Consider the following 18,596-nt stretch of genomic DNA (forward strand, 5'->3'; position numbering starts at 1 on the left):
GCACACGTAGAAGAAGAACAGAAAGAAGTGGTCAGCTTAAGAGAGATCATCCAGGAAGAAAGGGAAATGAACAAGAAAAAAATGGAAGAAAATGTAGTGAAAATACTGAAGAAAAAAGAGAAAATATTGAGAGAAACTGTAGAAAGGAACAGATGTGTGGTAGTATTTGGAAACAGGGAAGAGGAAGAAAAGGTTAGGTTCGTAAGACTCGAGAGAGACACGAACCTGGTGAGAGGAATATTAGGCAAGATTGACCCTGAAGGAGACAAGTGGGTGAAAGAAATTGAGGAAGTAAGGAGGATAGGGCCTTATAAGAAAGGGGAAACAAGACCAATGAGAGTCAAGTTTACATCAGAAGGTGTAATAAATGAGATACCTAAAGTGACCTGGAAATTAAGCAAAGAGATGGGGATGGAAAATATTATAATAAGAAAAGATCTGAATGAAGAAGAAAGAGAAGTTTTAAAATCATTAAAGTAAGAAGTAAAGGAAAAAAATGATAAGAGGACAGAGGAAGAATGTAATACATTTTTTTGGAGAGTAATGGATATGAAAGTAAGGAAGTGGTATTTAAGGAAATAGAAGTGAAGGGAACTAAGGGGGATGGCTGGGAAAGATCAGAAGTTGAGGAAGTGGTACGGACAGAGAGTAGGAGAGATCTATCTATCTATAGCCCGACGCCCTAATCCCGCAAAGGGTGGCCGCAGACAAAACGCCTCCAAGTCACTCTGTCACCCACCATTTGACTCCCCTCCCCCCAACTCACCCCCCCCTCCCTCATATACCTCTCAACTCCATCCCTCCACCTCATCCTCGGTCTACCCCTCCCTCTCCCTCCCTCCACCTCACCTACATACACCCTCTTAGTCAGTCTTCCATTCTCCATTCTCTCCACATGTCCAAACCACCTCAGTGTATTTCTCCTAATCTTTTCAACCACATCCACATCTACCCCACAACGTTCCTTCACTTCTTCATTCGTCAACCTGTCCCTCCACGTCACTCCACATGCTCCTCTCAAGTAACTCATTTCCACTGCTCTCACTCTTGACTTGTTCCTCTCTTGCAAGGTCCATGCCTCGCTTCCATACGTCAGGGTAGGGATCACAATACCATCATGCAGCGACTTCTTAACTTCCTTACTCACCTCCCTATTTCTCATCACTGCTTTCAGTGTACCAACAACCTTTCTTCCCTGCTGTACCCTTTCACGTACTTCATCCCCCAAAGTTCCATCCTTACTCATCACACTACCCAAGTACTTGAATGCACTCACATTCTCCATATCCTCACCATCCAACCTCACTGCACACTCTGTGACTTCATTCCTCTCAAACACCATAACTTTACTTTTGTTTACATTAACTTTCAGCTTCCTCCTCCTACACACTGTCCCAAATTCATTCACCAAACCTTGCAACTCCCATTCATCTTCACTCAACAATACTGTACCATCAGCAAACAGCAACACCGGAAGCTTCCAAATCTCACCCTCATTCATTAGGGCCACCCCCACATCCACTGCCCTACCTTGCACCTCCTTTACAACCCCATCCATATATATAGTAAACAGCCATGGAGACATCACACACCCCTGTTTCAGTCCCACATTGAGATCAAAGAACTCACTCAGCTCACCATCCACTCGCACCATAGCCCTAGCTCCCTCGTACATACTCTTCACAGCACTCAACAATTTCCCCTCCACTCCATATATTCTTAATACCTTCCACATACCTTGCCTATCTATTCTGTCATAAGCTTTCTCCAAGTCCATGAAGGCAGCATACACTTTCCTTCCCTTCTCTAGATACTTCTCCACTAAACATCTTAGAACAAATATCTGATCTACACACCCTTTTCCCTTCCTAAATCCCCCTTGTTCTTCTCCAACTAGCTCCTCTGTCATATGCCTAACCCTATCAATGAGTATTCTACCATATATTTTACCAGTCACACTAAGAAGGCAAATACCCCTATGGTTACCACATACTTCTCTCTCCCCTTTTCCTTCTATAATGGAACAATTATACCTGATTTCCAGTCCTCTGGAACCCTTCCCTCTTCCCAAGCCAATCTACACAACTTCCATATCCACTCCACAACAATCTCACCCCCATACCTAAGCATTTCACCACACACTCCATCAATTCCTGGGGCCTTTCCCAGCTTAATCTTCTTCATCGCTTCCACTACTTCCGACCTACTGATCTCTTCCTCCCTCCTCTCATCTCTTCTTCTCCCAGCCATTCCCCAACCACTTATACTCACACTGCTTTCACTCTCTACATTCAACAAATCCTCAAAGTGCTCCTTCCATCTCCTCAATTTCTCTCTCTTCTCCACCAACGATCTGTTATTCTTATCTTTCACTCCCCTACTATTTCCCCTTTCACACTGCCTTACTTTCTTTACCTCCTTCCAAAACAATTTCTTACTCTCCCTCCATTTCACTCTCAGATTCCTCCCAAACTCTTCATCCACTTTCTTCTTACTCTCCTTCACCAGTCTCTTAACCTCCCTTCTCCTGCTCACATATACCTCTTTTCTCTCTCTCATCTTCTCCCCTACCTCTACTCGCCAACCATTCACCATATGCCTTCTTCTTTTGTTCCACAGCTCGTTTCACCTCATCATTCCACCATGCTGTCCCTTGCACACCCTTGCATCTCCTCCTCACTCACAAACCGCCTCACACGCTGCGCTTATCTCTTCCGTGAATATCTTACGTACGTCTTCCACCCCTTCCATCTGCTCTAGCTCATACCTTCCCAATCTTTCTTCCACTATGCTCTTATACTCTGTCATTTTCTCACTATCTTGCAATTTCTCCACTCTTCTCACAGGAGCTGCTTCCTCCTGTCTTCCCCTTCGTCTCCTCAACCACTTTCTTTGCAGCTCTACCTTGGCCATCACTAAGTGATGGTCCAAGACTCCATTCCCCCACCCTCTCCACACCCTTGCATCCAACACTTGTCTTCTCATTCGCTCATCCACACACACGTAGTCTATCATTGCCTTTCGTTCAACAAGTTCACCATCCATCCTCCTCATTACTCTCCATGTATACCGGTGGATCATCTTATGACGAAAGTAGGTGTTGGCTATTGCCAACCCCTTACCAGCACAGATGTCCACCAAAGCACTACCATTCCCATCTACTTCAGCTGGCACACCCCACTGACCAACCACTCCATCCACTCGTACATTCCCAACTTTGCCATTCATGTCTCCAATCAACAGCACTCTCTCGCTCCTCTCAAACTTGTCCATACATGCTTCTACTCTCGCCCAAAACTCATCTTTCACTCTTGCCACTCGATCCTCTGTTGGAGCATACACACATATAATCGCCCATGCTTGTATACCTACTTTCATCCTCACCCATACAATCTTTGCACCCACTGTTCCATACTCTCTTATATTCTCCTTCCACTTCTTGCTTATCATCAGACATACTCCCTCTCTTGCCCTCTCATTCTCACTGACTCCCGCACATATACCTACACCGTATTCCCATTCTCTCATCCTTTCACCTTTCCATTTAGTTTCAGTCAATCCACATATATCCACTTTTGCATCCTCAAGCACCTGGACAATCTCTCTCTCTTTCACTTCATCATTCACTCCTCTCACATTCCATGTTCCCACCCTCAGAATGTCCTTTGTCCGTTCCTTAGTCGTCAACGTATGGTCCGTCCGGGTCCGAGGCGCTTTATTTGCTTTTTTAGTTAGTTCTTTTTACGGAGAGATGAGGGTATTAAAAACGTCAAAAATAATTTGAAGGTGATATATACTAATGTTGATGGTTTCATATCGACAAGGATTGAAATTAACTATTTCTTGAGAGAACATGAACCTGATGTCATGTGCTTTTTAGAGACCAAATTAAGAGAAGATATTGATGTTCATTTGGGAGATGGTAAATACAAACTGTGGAGAAAAGACAGAAAAGAAAAAAAGGGAGGAGGAGTGATGATAGCAGTGAAGAACAACATAAATGTAGATACTGTGGAAATGGAAGAAGGCAGGACTGAAGTGATATATATGAAATTAGAAACTGGAGAGAATGTGAAGAGAGATATGGCAGTAGTGTATGTTCCCCCAAAGATGAGAGCATGGAAGGATGATGAATACCATGAGATGTTGTCAGATATGGCTAGCTATTTGGAAAAAATAATTAAGAAAAGCAGTAATATAATTTTGGTGGGTGACTTTAACTGTAAAGAGGTGAACTGGGAGAAATGGTACTCGGGAGGCGGCGAGGATTCGTGGGGCACTACGTTATTAAATACAGTAATCACTCTAATATCCGGACGCCCAATAACCAAACATCCCCACTACCCGGACCTTATCGTCCTGGGATCAAACATTCCCAAAATGGTCCGAAAATCCAAAAAAATTGGAAAAAAAATCGATTTTTTGCCGTCTGTAATTTGAACTTGCCGCGCGCGCCGCGTGAGAGCATTGTTTTGGTTCGTCATTCCTCCGACGTCCGATAGAGCGCCGCTGCATCCTCCCCACTTCCCGCCTGTCTCTCACCGCGACAAGACTGACGCTGTTCGCCATGGCTGCCCACGTGCTCACTTTTGTGGTGGTGCCGTACTTGCTGCAAGGCCTCCTGCTGCTCTCTGCCCTACTCTTAGTGTGTGTGATGATGGCCCCGCCTCCTGAGAAAAGGAAGAGAGTGGTGTTGACTCTGGAGAAGAAACGGGAGATATTGGAGAAGGTTGATGCAGGTTGGTCTTCCTCACGCATTCTCCGCGAGTTCAACCTGGCCCGGTCGACTTTGTTCGATATCAAGCGTTCCCGAGACAAGCTCATGCAGTACACAGCTGACTTCTCGTCGAGAAGCAAACGCAACGTGGAGAGTAAGGTTATGTTTACCCCCAAGTATGCAGAGATCGACCGCTCCACGTTGATTTGGTATCGACAGCAACGTGCAGCTGGTGTGATGGTATGTGGAACGGAGCTGAAGGCTGCTGCTGAGAAGTTTGCAAGGCTTCACGACGCCCTTGACTTCAAGGCATCCAAGGGTTGGCTCTTCGCATTCAAGTTACGACATGGCCTTACTAACCGTAAAGCACGTGGCGAAGCATTGGACGCTAACGAGGATGGAGTGGACGAGTTTCGGCACAAGGTGAAAGGCTTGATCGACAGGGAGGGCCTCACTCTCGGTCAAGTCTACAACGCTGACGAAACTGGCCTATTCTATCGCTCGGTGCCAACGAACACTCTGGTCGATGAGACGGAGAAGCGTGTACCTGGCCGCAAGCTTTCTAAGGAACGGATATCTGCTTTGTGTTGTGCCAATGCTAACGGCATGCACCGGCTTAAGCCCGTTATTGTTGGCCGTGCAAAGCAGCCTCGGTGCCTTCGTGGGGTGATGGATGTCCTTCCTGTCGTATGGTACCATTCTTTGAAAGCATGGTTCACAGCTGTGATTTTCAAAGACTGGTTTCACCATCACTTCGTCAAGGAGGTCATACATTACCAGACGAAGACACTGGGAATTCCTCGCGACCAGGTAAAGGCTCTCCTTCTCCTCGACAATGCACCTGCCCACCCGTGCGACAAGGACTTGGTTGCTGAAAATGGCCGTATTAGGTGCATGTTTCTGCCACCTAATACGACTGCTCTCATTCAACCAATGGACCAAGGAGTGATCGTGGCAACAAAGCACCTGTACCGTCGGAAGTTCCTGGACGAGGTGATGGTTGTTCTCGAGGACGAGGACGAGCGCAGGGAAGGACGTGACACTCGAGGCAAGCGGACTTTGGAAAACCTTCGCCGCTACAACATCAAGTCTGCGCTGCACAACTGGGCTAGTGCATGGAAGGAAGTCCCTGTGAAAACTCTTGAAAATGGTTGGTCTCGTCTGCTTCTTGGAACAGATGTGGAGTACGATTTCCTAGGGTTTGATTTGGATGACTTCCATGCACGGTTACGTACGCACGGCGACGATGTTGATGTGGACGATGTTCGTGAGTGGTTGGACGACGACGAGGGCGATCCTGGGTATCAGACGTTGTCTGATATCGAGATCGCGTCTTCGGTTGCTGGTGCCAGTCCCGAACTTGAAGATTCCGACGACGAAGGCGATGATGATGCAGACTCCGCTCAGCAGGACACTACTCCAGCCATCCCCAAGCTGAGCGCACTCCGGGAACATCTAGAGTTCGTCCTAGACTACCTGGAATACCCGGACTGCGACAGGGAGATGGGGCCCTTGGGACTCGTGGAGGAAGTGCGTGCTTTCCGGCAGCGCATCATCAATCGCCAGAATCGTCGGTCCTTGCGTCAGTCAACGATTGACAGTTTTTTCAGGCCCGTGACCCCCGCTGTGCCAAGCCCTGGTTCCACTCCGTTGCCTCCCCAAGACAGGCCCTCATGCTCCGAGCCACAGCCCAGCACATCAGCTACAGTGGAGTCACCGCTCGACGTGAGTTTGCGGCTGTCTTCAGAGTCTTCTGTAGTCGGTACGCCATCACCACGACCCACCGATGCACCCCTTGGACGCCTGCCAGTGATACTCTCGGGCTCTGACAGTGAATAAACAGCAAGAACTTCTCCACTAGACCACACGGGAATTTTGAGTGTTGTGCAGTGAAAAAAACGGTGTGTTGTGTTAAGGTTTTCAAGTTGGGAGAAAAGACTAAGTAGAAAAGAAATTTAACGTAACTAACCTTCTTTGTTTTGGCTTTGGAAAATTAAAAAAACTGGGGAAAAGTTAATGTGCAACACTTAAATTAAACTGGAACATTATTTGGACTAAAGTGAACACTGTGAAAAGAACGGACTTCTGTGTGTTAGTGACTAAGTTCAGTGCAAGACTTCAGGAAGAATGTAGTGCAGGTGCTTCAGGAAATCGTTCTTACTGTCAGAGTCTGAGAGGAGGCGGTTATTCATCGAGGTGGCCAGGGACTTGCTGTAAGTAGCCAGAATGTTTCATATTGTACTATTTTCCATACTATATTTACCAGAATGTTTCATATTGTATTTTTTCCCATACTATACTTACCAGAAAGTGTCATACTGTACTTCTTTCCATACTAAACTTACCTCATGCATGTGCAGTAGGAATGTGTTTTTCAGAGTTCAGTTAGGTTCGGTTAGGTTAGGTTCGGTTAGAGTCCATAAGTACCAGAATGTTTATTAAGGTATGAACATACTTCTAAACCCACATTTTATGTTTCTATTGCATTTATTTCAGTCATTTATGTGCCTTATTGGTGTGATTTGGGTGTTAAATAGGTGCTATGCATGTCCGGAGGGAGTTGTATAGGTGTTTCTCTGAGTTAGGGTCCGTAAGTACAAGTCCATAAGCTGGGGCCCAATATCCGGACGAAACCAATATCCGAACCTACCGATGGCTCTATTGATCCGGATATTGGAGGGGTTACTGTATAATAATGAATAATGTGATGACGCAATGGGTCAAGGAAGAGACACGGTTTCGAGGTGTGGACACACCAGCAAGGTTAGATTTACTGTTAACCAAAGAACCTGATGTTATAAAATCATTGAAATATCTCTGTCCTTTAGGAAAAAGTGATCATGTGGTCATTGAGTTTCAGATGTTAATAGGGAATGTCGAGCCAAGAGACGAGCTTCATAGACAGGGAAGATACAACTTTGGGAAAGCAAATTTTACAGGATTGAGAAACTTCTTTGAAAATGCGGATTGGAGAAAATTCAGAGAAACAAGAGAGATACAGAGGAAGTGGGATATCTTTCTAGACCTCTTTAATTTGGGAGTGGAAAAATTTGTACCAAGAGCAAGAGGGAAAGAAAACAGGAAAAAGAAGTGGTTTAATAGAAGGTGTATGATAGCAAAAAAAGAGAGAGATAAGGCATAGAACAATTGGAGAAAGAGAGGTAACAACAGAACAAAGGAAGAATATAAAAGAACAAGAAATGAATACACAAGAATACGTAGAGAAGAAGAAAGGAATTTTGAAAAAGGTATAATAGACAAATGCAAGGATGAACTCAAACTGTTTTATAGATTTGTTAATGGCAAACTGAAACAAAAGGAAGGAATCACCAAACTGAAAGTAGAAGGAGAGGTCAATAAGGATGTGGCAATGCAAGCAGAAATAATGAACAAATGTTTCCAGTCAGTTTTCACTAAAGAAAAAGGGCTTGTGGAAGGGGAGGGAGTGATTAGAAATGTTCCAGTGATAAAAGATATAAAAGTAGAGGTACAGGAAGTGTATAAATTACTGGAAATTCAAGATGTAAGGAAAGCCCCAGGACCTGATGGAATTTCTAATTGGGTACTGAAGGAATGCAGAGAACAACTCGTTTTGTTTCGTTTCATTTTTAAAGGCTCCAACATGCTTGCATGTGTCGGCCTTGGTCACCTAATGGCGGCTCTCCACGCTGCACGATCCATTGCAGCCTCCTTGTTCAGTCCCTTAACCCTAAGGTCACACTTAATGACCTCGTCCCATGTCTTTCTCGGTCTACCCCTCATAACCCCACCCCCAATATTAACACTTCTTACCTTCCTCACCCAATTATCATCCCCCATCCTCTCCACATGTCCAAACCACCTCAATCTACCTCTCCTCATCACAACACCAATACACTCCAGTCCCATCCTACCTCTCAATTCTTCCATTGTAAACCCAGCCCCTCCAGGCCTTGGACGCAGGGACGCACTGCACATCCACCTAATCATTGTCATTTCTGTACGTCTGAGCCGGCGAATATCTTCCTCCTTCACTGCCCAGGTCTCACTGCCATACAGCATTACACTTCTAACACATGCTGCATACAAAGACCCCTTAGCACATAGGGAGAGCCCTCTCAATGTCAGGAGAGGCAAGAGCTCCCTGAACTTCTTCCAACCACTTCTCACCCTAGCCACAGAGCTAGCTCCATCCCCACCTCCAGCACACAACATATCTCCCAAATAACAAAACTCTTCCACACACTTAAGAGATTCACCAGCAAGTTCAATCCTTTCACGTCTGACGATCTCCACCTGCTCACCCCGGCACGCCGTACACATAAAATCAGCATTATCTCGCAGTCTACCTCTGATACCACTACATCTCTTATGTACCCATTTATCACACACACCGCATAAGATGGAATTACTTCCCATGCCCTTGTGGCAAACTGCACATGGCCACTCTCCCTCGTCTTTGACAGTACCGCCACCAACCCTAGATATCATCACTTTTGTTTTATCTGCGTTTACCCTTAAACCCTTTTGCCCCATACCATCTCTCCACTTCCTAAACCTTTCCTCCGCCTCCCTTTCATTCTCTGCAATCAACACCAAATCATCAGCATACAACAACTCCCACGGGAGTCCGTTTCTAAAGTCACGTGAAAGGGCTTCAAGTACCATGATAAACAACATGGGACTCAAGACTGACCCCTGATGCACACCAACATTCAGGGAAAACTCATCACTCAAATCTCCATTCACTCTCACCCAGGTGAGAGTGAATGGAGATAACCACCATAACCACCCTAACCAGCCACTCCTCCAAGCCAAGCTTTCTCATTGCCCACTTCACCACCTCTCTAGGGACTCTGTCAAAGGCCTTTTCCAAATCAACAAAAACAAAATAAAGATCCCTTCTCCTACCAATATATTTTTCCTGAAGCTGTCGAACAATGAATATGGCATCAGTGGTCCCCCTACGTGGCATGAACCCAAACTGCATCTCATCAATATTCACTCTTTCTCTAATCATACCTTCTAAAACTCTCTCCATTACCTTCATTATCTGATCTAAAAGCTTTATACCTTTATAATTTCCTCTTTCCAGGGCATCACGCTTCCCTTTATACACATTTACAATTATACTCTTCAGCCAATCATCTGGGACAACACACTCATAAATAATCCTATTTATGAGGTCAGTGACTAAACTCACCCCTATATCGCCTGAGGCCTTTAACATTTCGGCAGTCAACCCAGACACACCTGCTGCCTTCCCCACCCTCATCCTGCCTATTGCCTCACTCACAGTAGCAGTATCAATCAAAGGCCAAGGGCCAGACACTGGATCTGCTGGCTCCAAACCTTCCCTGTCCCAGTCAAACTCCTCATTCAACAACCGGTTATAATGCTCTCTCCATGCATCATTAATATCCTCACTGTTCACCACTATCCTTCCTTCATCATTCTTCACACACTGCTCACCTATGATATCCCGATTATCCCTCTTCACCTGACCTGCCACCCTAAATATATTTTTCCTTTCCCCATGATTTAGGTTATCAAGTAATTGTTTTTGTGACTCAGACTTTGCCCTGTATACCTCTCTCCTAGCTCTACGCTTGGCAGCCAAATATTCCTCTTTCCTACCACCCTTCTTCCATTCCCGGAAAAGCCTTCTTTTCTCCTTAATTGCAGCTTCTACACCCTCATCCCACCACCAAGTTACTTTATGTCTTGGTGGTCCTCTTGTCCAGCCGCATGTTACATCAGTAACTCTCAAGAAATTGTTCTTGAGGGCTCTGTACTGTTCATTAATGCCTCTGTCTACAGCTCCCTGTTCAGCCACCACTCTCCTCAACTCGCTATAGAAGGCATCCCTTACTACTTGGTTTTTCAGCTTCCATATTTTCCTCCTAGGTACATAAGTCCTCTTTTTCATCACTTGTTCTTTAAGCACCATATCACAAATCAATAGTTTGTGCTGCTGCACACACTCCTCACTTCCTATAACTTTAACATCCCTCACTAACCTCCTATCGGCCCTCCTAACCAGAAAATAATCTATCTGACTGCTATTTCCCCCAGACTCATACGTAATTAACCTACTGTCTCTTTTCCTAAAATATGTGTTGCACACAATTATGTCTGTTGCCTCCCCAAACTCGAGTATCCTTTCCCCTTCAGCATTCCTTAGACCATATGCACATCCCCCATGCACTCCTTCATAACCTTGTGCTGCTTCACCTACATGACCATATAAGTCCCCTCCCAAAATCACTATCTCATCATCCTGCATACCACCCACTACACGTATTGAATCATCCCAAAATCTATCTTTCTCTGATTCATCCAATCCTGCCTGTGGAGCATATGCCAATATAATCACAGCTATCTTTCTTCCCAACAGAATTTTCACTACCAATATCCTATCGCTTACTCTCAAAACATTCATAACATATTCCACCCATATTTCCGCAACCATCACACCAACACCTCCATATCCGTCTGTCCCCCCCTGCCAAAACAACTTATAGCAACAGTCCTTCCCAACAATCTTTCTGGCTGATCCACCCCTGTACCGGACTTCCTGCAAACACGCCACATCCACCCACCTCCTACTGAATGCCTCAATGACTTCCCCTGCTCTTCCCCTCAAACTTCCCACATTCCATGAACCCACCCTCATCCCCATGGGTGATTTACTGTCCTCAGGCTTGCTTTGAAACTTATTTTGTTTTGTCATCTTCAGTATTAATAAATGGGGACAGACACAGCACAGTCCCACTCACTGCACAGTCCCAGGTCCAGGGAATGGATCTGGGACCCCTAGCCCACCAGCTTACCAGTGGCTGTGGTAGTGGCCTCGGGGCACCCTGCCAGGACAGCTGCAGGGACACCCTCCAAGCGGGTCTTGGCACTGCAACTGTCCCGCCATTATACACCCACTGATAGGGCAGCCTCCTGGGGCGCTACTCCCAGGTTCGGGCCCCTCTCTATTAGGCGGAAGCGGCAGCCTGGGAACCGCAATGCCCTATACCCTCTAGCACAGGCCCGAGCCCCATCTCGCCCTGGACCCATGATCTATGCTGGCGGAACCCCCGCCACGCCTCCCCCCAGAAGTCCGCCACTAGGTAGCGGGGGCAAAGTTTTCTGGCCAGATGCTCTTGCTGGCGCCAACCCCTGTAACGTAGTGGGATACGTTGTGTGAAATGTAAAGTGCATGTGGTGTAGTGCATAGATAGCTAGAGGAAATGTTTGGGAGAGTATGCTGGTCTACTCTCCATGTTACTGTCACACTGAAAATGTCAGCAAAGGGGGATGGTTAGATAGCTAGTGAAACAGGAGCTCCAGCTCTCCCTATCACCAGCATTCCCACTCCCCTCGGGAGTACTACCCTGTTCGGCCCGTGCTACGGCCTCCTCCTGGCGGATAAAATCCACAGTTTAATAGTATGCTCACTGGAAGAGGGGAAACTGCCACAAGAATGGAAGAGAGCAAATGTGGTACCAATTTACAAGGGAGGAAACAGGGAAGAACCCCTGAATTATAGACCAGTGTCTCTAACCAGCATGGTCACAAAATTGTGTGAGAGAATCCTGAAAGACAGATGGATAAAATATCTGGAAGAGATGAATATTTTGGCTGAATGTCAGTTTGGATTCAGAAGTGGAAGGTCATGTGTTTCTAACGTATTGAGTTTTTACTCAAGAGCAATTGACGTGGTACAGGAGAGAGATGGTTGGGTGGATTGTGTGTACTTAGACTTAGAGAAGGCCTTTGACAAGGTACCTCATAAGAGACTAATGTGGAAACTAGAATATATAGGAGGACTGAAGGGGAAACTTCTGGAATGGATGAGAGACTTTTTGAGAGACAGACAAATGAGGACAGTAATAAAGGATAGGATGTCTGGATGGAGGGAAGTAACAAGTGGAGTCCCCCAAGGCTCGGTGTTGGCGCCAGTAATGTTCCGGATTTATGTAAATGATATGGTAGATGGAGTGAACAGTTATGCAAGTCTGTTTACTGATGAAGTAAAGATCTTGAGGAAGGTAGAGGTTGAGGAGGATTGTAAAATACTACAGGAGGATTTGGATATGATACACGATTGGAGCCGAACGTGGGAAATGAAATTTAATGTAAAGAAATGTAAAATATTGGAAATGAGCAAAAGTACCAAGAGGCCATCACTGAATTATTTGTTGGGTAGTGAATTAATCACAAAAAGGAGAGAAGAGAAAGATTTGGGAGTGCTGGTCCAAGATAGTTTGTCACCAGAAAAGCACATTAACAAGATAGTTGGAGAGACTTATAAACTCCTGACTAACATAAGAGTAGCATTTCATTATATGGATGAGGAGATGATGAAAAAATTGATAGTGGCCATGATCCGCCCCAGGTTAGAATATGCAGTGGTAGTGTGGTCCCCACACAAAAAGAAAGATATAAACAAGATTGAGAGAATACAAAGAACAGCAACCAAGATGGTGCCCAGTCTGACAGACCTGTCATACAGAGAGAGGCTGGAATAACTGGATTTGCCTTCCTTAGAAGAAAGGAGAAAGAGGGGAGACATGATTGCAGTGTTCAGGACCATGGTGGGAGTAGATAAAATTGACAAAGAAGATCTGTTTGTATGGGATAAGAGAGCAACAAGAGGACACGGAATGAAATTGAAAAAGTCAGGCTGCTTGAAGGATATCAAGAAATATAGCTTTCCTTACAGAAGTATAGACTTATGGAATAGCCTGGACAAAGAGATTGTCCAGTTTAAAAACTTAAACGAGTTTAAAGCTAAATTCGACTTATTGAGAAACAACGACAGAAACCCACGAGCATAGTACATTCTGTGTATATCACAATTAGGTATATTGTAAGAGGCGAGATGACGTAAGGGAGCGGCCAGGGACTCCACTGCAGTTGTCCCAAGTTCAAACATTGCCACTAATGTCTGCCCCCCCCCCCTTTAAATACTTAAATATTTGGAATGACTTAGACAAAGAGGTGGTGCATGAGAAAAACATTCATGTGTGTAAAAGTAGACTTGATAAATGTGGATATGGAAACAGGACAACACGAACATTTCTCAATGCCTGTATACTACAAATAGGTAAATACAAATAGGTAAATACACACACATAGAAGTAAAGGAAACTAAGGGGGATGGCTGTGAAAGATCAGAAGTTGTGGAAGTGGTACGGACAGAGAGTAGGAGAGAAGAGGGTATTAAAAATGTCAAAAATAATTTGAAGGTGATATATACTAATGTTGATGGTTTCATATCGACAAGGATCGAAATTAACGATTTCTTGAGAGAACATGAACCTGATGTCATGTGCTTTGTAGAGACCAAATTAAGAGAAGATATTGATGTTCATTTGGGAGATGGTAAATACAAACTGTGGAGAAAAGATAGAAAAGAAAAAAAGGGAGGAGGAGTGATGATAGCAGTGAAGAACAACATAAATGTAGATACTGTGGAAATGGGAGAAGGCAGGGCTGAAGTGATATACTGTATATGAAATTAGAAACTGGAGAGAATGTGAAGAGAGATATGGCAGTAGTGTATGTTCCCCCAAAGACGAGAGCATGGAAGGATGATGAATACCATGAGATGTTGTCAGATATGGCTAGCTATTTGCAAAAAATAATTGAGAAAAGCAATAATATAATTTTGGTGGGTGACTTTAACTGTAAAGAGGTGAACTGGGAGGAATGGTACTCGGGAGGCGGCGAGGATTCGTGGGGCACTACGTTATTAAATATAATAATGAATAATGTGATGACGCAATGGGTCAAAGAAGAGACACGGTTTCGAGGTGAGGACACACCAGCAAGGTTAGATTTACTGTTCACCAAAGAACCCGATGTAATAGAATCATTGAAATATCTCTGTCCTTTAGGAAAAAGTGATCATGTGGTCATTGAGTTCCAGATGTTAATAGGGAACGTCGAGCCAAGAGACGAGCTTCATAGACAGGGAAGATACAACTTTGGGAAAGCAAATTTTACAGGATTGAGAAACTTTTTTGAAAATGCAGATTGGAGAAAATTCAGAGAAACAAGAGAGATACAGAGGAAGTGGGATATCTTTCTAGACCCCTGTAATTTGGGAGTTGAAAAATTTGTACCAAGAGTAAGAGGGAAAGAAAACAGGAAAAAGGAGTGGTTTAATAGAAGGTGTATGATAGCAAAAAAAGAGAGAGATAAGGCGTGGAACAATTGGAGAAAGAGAGGTAACAACAGAACAAAGGAAGAATATAAAAGAACAAGAAATGAATACACAAGAATACGTAGAGAAGAAGAAAGGAATTTTGTAAAAGGTATAAGGGACAAATGCAAGGATGAACCCAAACTGTTTTATAGATTTGTTAATGGCAAACTGAAACAAAAGGAAGGAATCACCACTCTGAAAGTAGAAGGAGAGGTCTTTAAGGATGCGGCAATGCAAGCAGAAATAATGAACAAACGTTTCCAGTCAGTTTTCACTAAAGAAAAGGAGCTTGTGGAAGGGGAGGAAGTGATTAGAAATGTTCTGGTGATAAAAGATACAAAAGTGGAGGTACAGGAAGTGTATAAATTACTGGAAACTCAAGATGTAAGGAAAGCCCCAGGACCTGATGGAATTTCTAATTGGGTACTGAAGGAATGCAGAAAACAACTGGCGGATAAAATTCACAGTCTAATCGTATGCTTACTGGAGGAGGGGAAAGTGCCACAAGAATGGAAGAGAGCAAATGTGGTACCAATTTACAAGGGAGGAAGCAGGGAAGAATCCCTGAATTATAGACCAGTGTCTCTAACCAGGATGGTCGCAAAATTGTGTGAGAGAATCCTGAAAGACAGATGGATAAAATATCTGGAGGAGATGAATATTTTGGCTGAATGTCAGTTTGGATTCAGAAGTGGAAGGCCATGTGTTTCTAACTTGTTGAGCTTTTACTCAAGAACGATTGATGTGGTACAGGAGAGAGATGGTTGGGTGGATTGTGTGTACTTAGACTTAGAGAAGGCCTTTGACAAGGTACCTCATAAGAGACTAATGTGGAAACTAGAATATATAGGAGGACTGAAGGGGAAACTTCTGGAATGGATGAGAGACTTTTTGAGAGACAGACAAATGAGGACAGTAATAAAGGATAGGATGTCTGGATGGAGGGAAGTAACAAGTGGAGTCCCTCAAAGCTTGGTGTTGGCACCAGTAATGTTCCTGATTTACGTAAATGATATGGTAGATGGAGTGAACAGGTATGCAAGTCTGTTTGCTGATGATGTAAAGATCTTGAGGAAGGTAGAGGTTGAGGAGGATTGTAAAATACTACAGGAGGATTTGGATAGGATACACAATTGGAGCCGGACGTGAGAAATGAAATTTAATGTAAAGAAATGTAAAATATTGGAAATGGGTAAAAGTACCAGGAGGCCATCACTGAATTATTTGTTGGGTAATGAATTAATCACAAAAAGGAGAGAAGAGAAAGATTTGGGAGTGCTGGTCCAAGATAGTTTGTCACCAGAAAAGCACATTAACAAGATAGTTGGAGAGACTTGTAAACTCTTGACTAACATAAGAGTAGCATTTCATTATATGGATGAGGAGACGATGAAAAAATTGATAGTGGCCATGATCCGCCCCAGGTTAGAATATGCAGCGGTAGTGTGGTCCCCACACAAAAAGAAATATATAAACAAGATTGAGAGAATACAAAGAACAGCAACCAAGATGGTGCCCAGTCTGACAGACCTGTCATACAGAGAGAGGCTGGAAAAGCTGGACTTGCCTTCCTTAGAGGAAAGGAGAAAGAGGGGAGACATGATTGCAGTGTTCAGGACCATGGTGGGAGTAGATAAAATTGACAAAGAAGATCTGTTTGTATGGGATAAGAGAGCAACAAGAGGACACGGAATGAAATTGAAAAAGTCAAGCTGCTTGAAGGATATCAAGAAATATAGCATTCCTTATAGAAGTTTAGACTTATGGAATAGCCTGGACAAAGAGATCATTCAGTCTAAAAACTTAAACGAGTTTAAAGCTAAATTTGACTTATTGAGAAACATCGACGGAAACCCTCGAGCATAGTACATTTCGTGTATATCACAGTTAGGTATATTAGGTAAATACTTAAATATTTGGAACGACTTAGACAAAGAGGTGGTTCATGAGAAAAACATTCATGTGTGTAAAGGTAGACTAGATAAATCTGGACGTGGAGACAGGACAACACGAGCATTGCTCAATTCCTGTATACTACAAATAGGTAAATACACACACTGAGAGAGAGAGGCAAGAAGTATGAGGGATATGTTGAGCAGGCTTCATTATGGAATAGGGACCATAGTATACATGGCTTTTCTTAGTGGCAAGTTTAGAGGCCATATGAAGTTAGACAGTATGATGGGACATAAGCAAAACCAGCCCTTTTATCCATTGAGTAAAGTAAAGAATTGAAAGATGTGCAGGATATAGTAAATATCCTTAAAGAAATTTCTTAGAAATTTTAAGAAGTTGGAAGGAGTGAAGAGGGAGAAGACAGCCATCACTTTAATAAGGCTGATGAATGAATTTTTTTTTTTTTTTTTTTTTTTTCAATGTACAGTGTTTGCTGTAGGTATATTATACATTCTATAGGAAAAGTATGGCAATATTTATCAGACATTTATGTATGAAACTCTGTGTAGTCTCATGTTGTGGTTACACTGCATTCTTTATTAACGTACAGTACCATAGTCATTTGACCTCTGCCATCATGTGAACACAGATTAGCTAATCTTGGATTGGTGCAGCTGGGAACCCATGGCATTGGTTCAGATCTTAACATCAAAGCGCATATGGTTTCTTGGATAGTCCAAATTTTGTGCCATTAATATGCCACGAAAATGTTTTGGAGTAGCTGTGGAGTAAAATTTTAACAGCAGACACTCAGGTTAGAGAGAGCTACTTCTCCTATTTTGCTTGGAAAAAGTGTATGAGACCTTTGTAGACAGACCTAGATTTATGTGAATATTTTTAACAAGTGATGGATGGAGGTAAGAGTAAAGACACAATAGTTGTGAAATAATGACATACAGTGCAATGAGATGTGTTGGAGAATGAGAACACTGAACTAGTGGAAGACTTTTGCAGAGAGAGAGAGAAAAGGTTTCATAAACTAGGGAAGGTAGAAGAGAAAGATGGTGAGAGAAAGAATATATACTAAGGACAGAGAGAGAGAGAGAGAGTTGCATGTGTAATGAAAGCCTTGATACAGAGCAGAGGACTGAGCACAGAAGCTGCCAGAGGATTATATACAGCTGCTTGTATATGACTGTGGTGGTGAAGTAAAAAAAAATAGTGCAGTGGAAATAGGACTCGTTCTTTCATTCTTTGCATTTTGCCAAGACTATCTCAGTCTCCCCACACACATTACATCGTCAATGCATTCAGTTCCAGCTAACCTCTCAGCTGCTCATATGCAGTTCTGCCATTTTCCACTGTGTCATTCAGGAAAACGCTACACATCTATCAAGCCATTATCATCTTTATATACTCAGACCTACAGATGGCATCTTTCCTCACTGCTTGTAGAAAATTTACTGCCATAAAGCAATACATATCTCACATGTGGGGCATCCATCTTTCCCCTTTTTTGAAGGGAGAGTCTCCTTAGTGTCCTGACTGTTAACATTTTCCTAAATTGCTTCCATCTGCTGCCTCCCTCCAGAATAGATCATGTCATCCAGATAGTGTGTAGAATATGTATGGATTGCATTGGTTTGCTAACATCATAAGTATGCTGTAGAGATTCATAAAAGATGCAGAGTCAGGAAGTTTGTTGATAAAGAGGTAAAAGAGGTTTGCTGATGTGGTATCAGAGAGAAAGAATGTATGTAGGATGGTGAAAAGAGCATTTAATGAGCTTAGAGGTGGGAG

The 18,596-nt window shown here is 43.6% G+C and overlaps 1 protein-coding gene across 8 annotated transcripts in view; it reads left to right on the forward strand.

The window, feature by feature from the left end:
• The window catches only part of LOC145399810 (protein lap4-like), a 1,200,472-nt gene that overhangs the window by 946,431 nt on the left and 235,445 nt on the right, over window positions 1-18,596 (forward strand). The window lies entirely within an intron of this gene.

Source organism: Coenobita brevimanus, chromosome 50, assembly GCF_032717465.1.
Source record: "Coenobita brevimanus isolate Jiangsu-jjx chromosome 50, ASM3271746v2, whole genome shotgun sequence".
Lineage (NCBI taxonomy): Eukaryota > Metazoa > Arthropoda > Malacostraca > Decapoda > Coenobitidae > Coenobita > Coenobita brevimanus.